This window comes from Papio anubis, chromosome 2, assembly GCF_008728515.1.
Source record: "Papio anubis isolate 15944 chromosome 2, Panubis1.0, whole genome shotgun sequence".
Classification (NCBI taxonomy): Eukaryota; Metazoa; Chordata; class Mammalia; order Primates; family Cercopithecidae; genus Papio; species Papio anubis.
The window spans coordinates 135157059-135164201 of NC_044977.1; positions in this window are offsets into that span (position 1 = coordinate 135157059).

Sequence of the window (7143 nt, forward strand, 5' to 3'; positions counted from 1 at the left end):
TCAGTATAGCCTAGGTTTGCTGTGATAACAAGCAATCCCCAAAGCTCAGTGGCTTATAACCTGTAATAACAAACACTTCTTTCTTGCTATTTTAGATCTTTATTGTATGCTAGCTCTGACTTTAGTCTATATTTTCTTTACTATGAGACTTTGAGGAATGAAGCAATAGCTATCTGGAACATTGCAGGTCATTAAGGTAGAGGGAAAAGAGAAACATAGCAAATGGTGTACTGGCTCTTCAGTCTTCTTCCCCAAAATGTCATGTGTCACATTCACTCATGTTTCATTGGTTAAATCAAGTCTCATGGCCTAGGCTGACATCAGTGGGATTGGGAAGTCTAATGCTCCCCCAGGGAGAAACACCAAATATTTGTGAATAATAAAGTAGTCTACTATACTGTACTAAGCACTCAAATGTTTTCTCCTTTTGTCTTCATAACAGGCTTCTAGAAATAGGTAGTATTATTGTTCTGTTTTAGAGATGAACAAACTAAGGCTCAGAGAGTAACCTGGCAAAAGTCAAACAATATGAAATGGTAAGGCCTGGACCCAGATTGTCTGACCCTAGTGTAATTGTGTTATACTGCCATCAAATGAGAAAAGGAAAAGAAAGGATTTGGGAAGGAATGAGCAGAAAGAAAGGAAAGGAAGTGAGATATTAAAAATAATTGCAAACTACTTCTTAAGGAAATCAGATGCAGTGATAAGAAAGGGGTAAAGAGAAGTAAATGGGAAAGATGAGAGAAAGGAAAATGTTCTCTTACTTCATTGCTTGCCAGTCCACCTGCATATATCCATCCTGCATTACATGCCTTTATCTTATGCCATCCCAAGAAAGCCCAGCTCCTGTCTCTCCACATTCCAAAGGCTCTAACCCTGTGACCTACCTCAAGGTTCCCCAGAGTCCTAGTCTATTTTAATTGATTGTTCTTTTTATACTGTGCAAAAAAGTGAGTTAACCATATAAATTTAGCATTGACAAAAACATTTCTATTCTTTATACCTGGAGTGTTATAAAAATGCAAACACTTGATACTTTTCTATTGCTGTCTTTGGAAACATGCATATTAGTGATTTGTATCTGCCCTTTGAACAAAACCAGTATCCAAAGTTTTCTGAAGCAATTCTGTGAGAATAGAAGGTGAATATAGCTCATTCATATATCTTTAGAATTACATTAAAGAGGGAAAAGAATGGAAAATATCACTAGCGTTAATGAAAAAGCTTAAAATCTATGTTCTATGTACAAAATGAGCTGAGAAAAGAGATGCTTCTTCCAAGAGGAAATAACCAGTAAACAAATACATGGAAAGGAGTTCAACCTCACTAGTGGTAAAAAAAGAATGCAAATTAAAACAAAAGTGAGGACCATTTTGTACTTTAATTAAAGGGGCAGGCCGGGCGTGGTGGCTCAAGCCTGTAATCCCAGCACTTTGGGAGGCCAAGACGGGCGGATCACGAGGTCAGGAGATCGAGACAATCCTGGCTAACACAGTGAAACCCCGCCTCTACTAAAAAAATACAAAAAAACTAGCTGGGCGAGGTGGCGGGCGCCTGTAGTCCCAGCTACTCGGGAGGCTGAGGCAGGAGAATGGCGTGCACCCGGGAGGTGGAGCTTGCAGTGAACTGAGATCCGGCCACTGCACTCCAGCCTGGGCGACGGAGTTTAAACGTCCCTACTTGATTATGAGTTGTTTTTTCAGTGAAATTGTTATAATCTTAAAGTGTTGATGATACTCTTTGTAGGAACTATGTATGACACATAACAAGCTCATATGGGTTAAATCATACTCTTTAAGCCTTTACTTTCCCGAAAATGAACCTGAGCTTGTCCCAGCATTCTAGAGGGGCTGCTGCAGTGGCTGGATACATTTCTGATGGAAAAATGTCTATCTCAAATGTAAAAGGTGGGAGGCTGTGGCTAGAACCTTCAGAGTTCCTCAGTCACTAGAGGAAATAAAAACCTCCTCATATGCAGGGTTTTGACCTTTGAGACAACCTCTTAGAATAGATTCTGAACAAGTAATCCATAAGGGAACAAAAGCCAAATAAACAAAGATTCTCTGCATTATTTCTTATAGAAAAGATTATGAAATGTATGTTGGACAACAGAAAATAATGTAAAAGATGATATAGCTATTAAAATGTAGATTAAAAGGACTACACAGCAACATGAAACATGCTTCTGAAATTGTATTCATTGAAAATGGCACAATGCACCCACTGTGATTATCCACAATAGCTAGAAAAGATCAGGGCCAAATAAAAAGTTGGATCTGCTGAGGTGACAAAATTGTAAGCAAAAGTTTCCTCTCACTTATTTAGATTTATTGTGTAATACAGACAGAATATTTATGTAATTAGAATTCTATTTTCAGAGTAAAAGAGAAATAGAATACTGTGACCCTTTCCTACTCTTATTGGAGGCTTCAGGATTTCATTAAAATGCAAAACCCCAAATCATGCTCAGTTTTGGTATTTTCTGATAAATATATTGTTAGAAGCTCACTCCTAATCTGAATTGGTCAGTCTTTTCCATAGGATGGTTTATGTGTAGATAAGTAGCTCTTACATTAATCCAATTAACTTGGAAGATTGTAGGCAGGAATGTACACCAATCATGGTGTCCACTTGTTAAATTTTTAAAATTACAGGACAAAGCATAGGAGAAACTGGCATTTTTAAATTATGGTATTCACATTTAAAAAATACTCAAAATGTTTTTGTTTTCAACTATGTTTCAGGTGATGAATCTCTAAGGCAGTGGATTTCGTTGTTAATCTGAAATAATAAGTGCACAATTTCATATGTGTTTCCAGACTTCTGAATGCTCTTGTAGTGTTTTTATTGTACTTTTTTCAGATAAACAATTGGACCCATTGCATTATTTTTAGAGATACTTCACCTGAAAGGGGGTCTGGAGGTTGAAGAAAAAAACATTCAGCGTATTATTTGGAAATATAACTAAAATACTGTTTAAAACAAATTCATCCTATGTATCCTCACTATTTTGAACACACTGTCTTACCCTTAGCTCTGTATCTATCTCATCAACAGCAAAAATAGAAAAGCCAGACATAGTCTTCTAAACTGGGGGGATGGCAGAGCAGAGCAAGGAAGGAGGAGGAAGAGAAGCCATAACTTCTTGTGGCTGGCCTGGCTGAGGAAAGTTAGGTTTCAACAGCAGGCTTGAAATGAGTTATAGGCTCACTGATGAGGGGGATGGGTTGAGGGGAGGAAACTATTTTCTGCTCTGGGCTCCCACACTTAACAGGAGAATGGGAAAAGAGTTATGTGCCCTCCAGTAACTACCAGAACAGCTTTCTTAGTTTTCATCTACTGAGCTTGAGGCAAATTTTCAAGATAGATGAAGATCTAGTTCCTCCTCTCTGTTTAGTGGCTGTCCCTACCCTCAGAGATAGCTGTGCGGAAACCGCATGAATGTGTGTGTATGTGCAGGCACGCATGTGTTTGCATGGAAGGTGGGAGTGGTAGCAGAGGCAGGGGAATGAGGAAGGAGAGGAAAATCTCAGAGAGAATAATGAGGCTGTTGAGTGTGGGAGCCCAGTGCAGAAAATATTCTGGTGCTTGAGAGAGAACAGGAAGGAGTGTGTATTTGTGTGTGTTTCTTTTCTTAGATCATTTCATTCAGGAGGCATCTCCCTGGAGACTGAGGAAATTGTAGGAGTCCCCTGGGCTACTGTCAGCTCTACTTGCTGAGCTTCTGGAGAAAGAGTGAAATACTAGGTAAAGGAAATGCCTCTAGCCGGCTTCCAGGCAGAGGCAGTACTGGGAAGAAGGTGTAGGGAGGTGAGAGGGACCCCTGCTTTGAATAAATTGGAGATATTTCCGGATGTGCTCCCTCCCCACATTCAGCCTCGCTGTGCTAGCACTCGTCAGGAAGGATAGTTGGATTGTCCCATGACTCCCTGAAGCTCTAGGTTGGCAGGAGGGATGCCCCTTGCGATATGCGCTCACCTTCCTTGCTCTGGCCATAACCACTAAGCCCCCCAACTTCAAAGAAGGGCCATTCCTGTGACAACTGCTAAGTCCAGGGAGTGGTTGGGGGGCTGACACTTTCCCTCTCAGGGACTTCAGAAGCCCTGTGGGTTGCCTAAGGCTCTCCCTGGCCCTTCTGTCCATTCTCCCGAAAGGACTGCCTGCCAGAGGCTTAGAACCAGCAGCCACTAGGGCAGGAAAAGCCTGTGAGTTTGAAACGCCACACCACACATTTGCAATAGCCTTCTTTGCTACTCTTTTTCATTGCAAATGTGAAGTAATCCATCTGCATTCTTGCTTCTGTGGTCCTATTTATATCATTGTTTCTGGAGAAAGTGTGCTCTATGTTGCAAAAAACAAAACGCTGATAAACAAACATCTGAAACACATACTCTTTAAAGAATAATGTCTTATAGCCTCTGGAAATGCCACCTATTTACTAAAACAAACATGTCTCATGCATCCTATGCCAGGCTTGGAAACACTGTCTGTGCTTTCATAAACTGGGTCACTGCGGCTGGTGCTCTGGGATGTACAATGACAGGGCAGGAAGTGCCCTTGAATTACACAGTGAGACCCTCTAATTCTCTTTCCTTCTGATTACAACAAGGAGGTTGTTTCAGTTTGGAGCTAATGGATTTGAACACCTTTCCAACACTTGCTTGTTACTATTATTACTGTTTTAACAGGCCATATGTTCAGAGCTTTTTGGCAGGTTTCTGGCTAGAATTTAATTTGTTTGCTTTGTTTTTGTTGCATTTATTTTTATAATTAACTTCTGTTCATGGTCGTTGATATTGGTCTTCCCTTTATGTTGTGATCATGTATTTTAAAAATAAACTTAAGTTAGACATAAAAGTTCTATTTAAAGAAAGAAATAGTTATGATGTTGTGCAACATGGCAAAAGCATGTTCAAAAATTTGGGAAGCCCAGCTTTCGCATATTATTGAGCACCTTGATAAAGAAAAGGACTGAAAGCAAACTCATTAAAACAGTGCTTCTTGCTACCCGTAGGGAACAACTAGGGTTTTTTTTTAATTATTTTTAATTTATCATGACCAATTGCTGCTGTAAAATATAATAAAAATGAATTATCACAAACTTCATGTGCTTGGGTTTGAAGACAATGTCATTTTGCTATATAAGTTATTAAATGCTTACTTTCTGTTTCTGCACTTACCTTGCCACAGAATTCTTACAACCCGCAACAGACCAGCATCCTGTTACACTTATTTGTTGGTTTGTTTATTTATTTATTTGTTTAATTTTTTATTTTTATTTTTAAGATGTAGTCTCGCTCTGTCTCCCAGACTGGAGTGCAGTGGCGCCATCTCAGCTCACTGCAACCTCTGCCTCTTGGGTTCAAGTGATTCTTATGCCTCAGCCTCCCGAGTAGCTGGGATGACTACAGGTACACCCCGCCATGCCCGGCTAATTTTGTTATATGTTTAGTGGAGATGGGGTTTCACCATGTTGGCCAGGCTCTTCTTGAACTCCTGACCTCAGGTGAGCCGCTCGCCTTGGCCTCCCAAAGTGCTTGGATTACAGGTATGAGTGACTACTCCTGATCCCATCACACTTTGGAAGTAGAAGGTGAGTTCTGCCTAAGCAAAATCAAGCAGGTTAATCCTAAAGACAGTTCAGAGGGAAGACTGGCCTACCCAGGTTGAGAAAGCCCTTCACAGTGGTTTTATTTTTAGTACCATCTAGATATTCTTTCATTTATCCAGCAGAAAGTATCTACTATGTGCAAGATATTACACAAAACCCCAGGAGGTAGGGGTTGAGAGGAATAGAAAAGGATGACTATAACAAGAGATAAGTTAAAAATAAATTAAAACCCCAGGAAGCTTATAATGTAATACAGAAGACAGAATATATATTACAAAGCAATTGGTTGTCAGGACCATGAGTAAGAGTCTAAATATAATAGAAATGTAATGTAATAGAATCAGTACTTGGTCTGAGCCAATCTCATGCACTTCCCTGTTCTCTAATGCCTCAAAGAGATATCCTCAAGGCAGGTGGGTGAGGTGGGCACTGCTGTCCCTGAATCAAGCAAGTGGAGGATGGTCATTAGCCAGAATGGCTAGAATCCTTCTGAGGGAGGCCTTTGACATCCATCACGGCAATAATCCAATCTAGGAAGTTTAGTTTTTTTATTTTCCACAAGGCCATCATGAAGACAAGCAGGAGTGTGAGAATTTGTTAGCCATAATTTGCAAATGTAAATTAACAAGCCTGCATTTCTACAATTTTTTGTTTGCCTGGATTGTCTCTGACTGCAACTTTGTTCTTGGTGAACAGATCTGCCCATTCCACCCAAATAGGAAATCCCCCTGCCTCTTCCCAGTACTGAGTAGACCTGGGGCTCCCCATGGCTGAGTGCAAAGTAGAAAACAAGCCACTGGACCTTAGAAATAGTGCATGAGGGGCAGGGTGTTGTGGCTCACGTCTGCAATCCTAGCATTTTGGGAGGCCGAGGTGGGCGAATCACCTGAGGTCAGGAGTTGGAGACCAGCCTGGCCATCATGGTGAAACCCTCACCTGTACAAAAATACAAAAATTAGCTGGGTGTGATGGCGGTTGCCTGTAGTCCCAGCTACTGGGGAGGCTGAGGCAGGAGAATCGCTTAAACCCAGGAGGCGGAGGTTGCAGTGACCCAAGGTCATGCCACTGCACTCCAGCCTGGGCAACATAGTGAGACTCCATCTCAAACAAACAAACAAACAAACAACAACAAAAAAGAAATAGTGCATGAGTTGAAGTCTAGAGAAGAATAGAACTATTGAAAATGTTCCCGTTTTAGCAGCAAAAGCCAAAATTGACAAATGGGATCTCGTTAAACTAAAGAGCTTCTGCACAGCAAAAGAAACTACCATCAGAGTGAACAGGCAACCTACAGAATGGGAGAAAATTTTTGCAATCTACTCATCTGACAAAGGGCTAATATCCAGAACCTACAAAGAACTCAAACAAATTTACAAGAAAAAATCAGACAACCCCATCAAAAAGTGGGCAAAGGATATGAACAGACATTTCTCAAAAGAAGACATTCATACAGCCAACAGACACATGAAAAAATGCTCATCATCACTGGCCATCAGATAAATGCAAATCAAAACCACAATGAGATACCATCT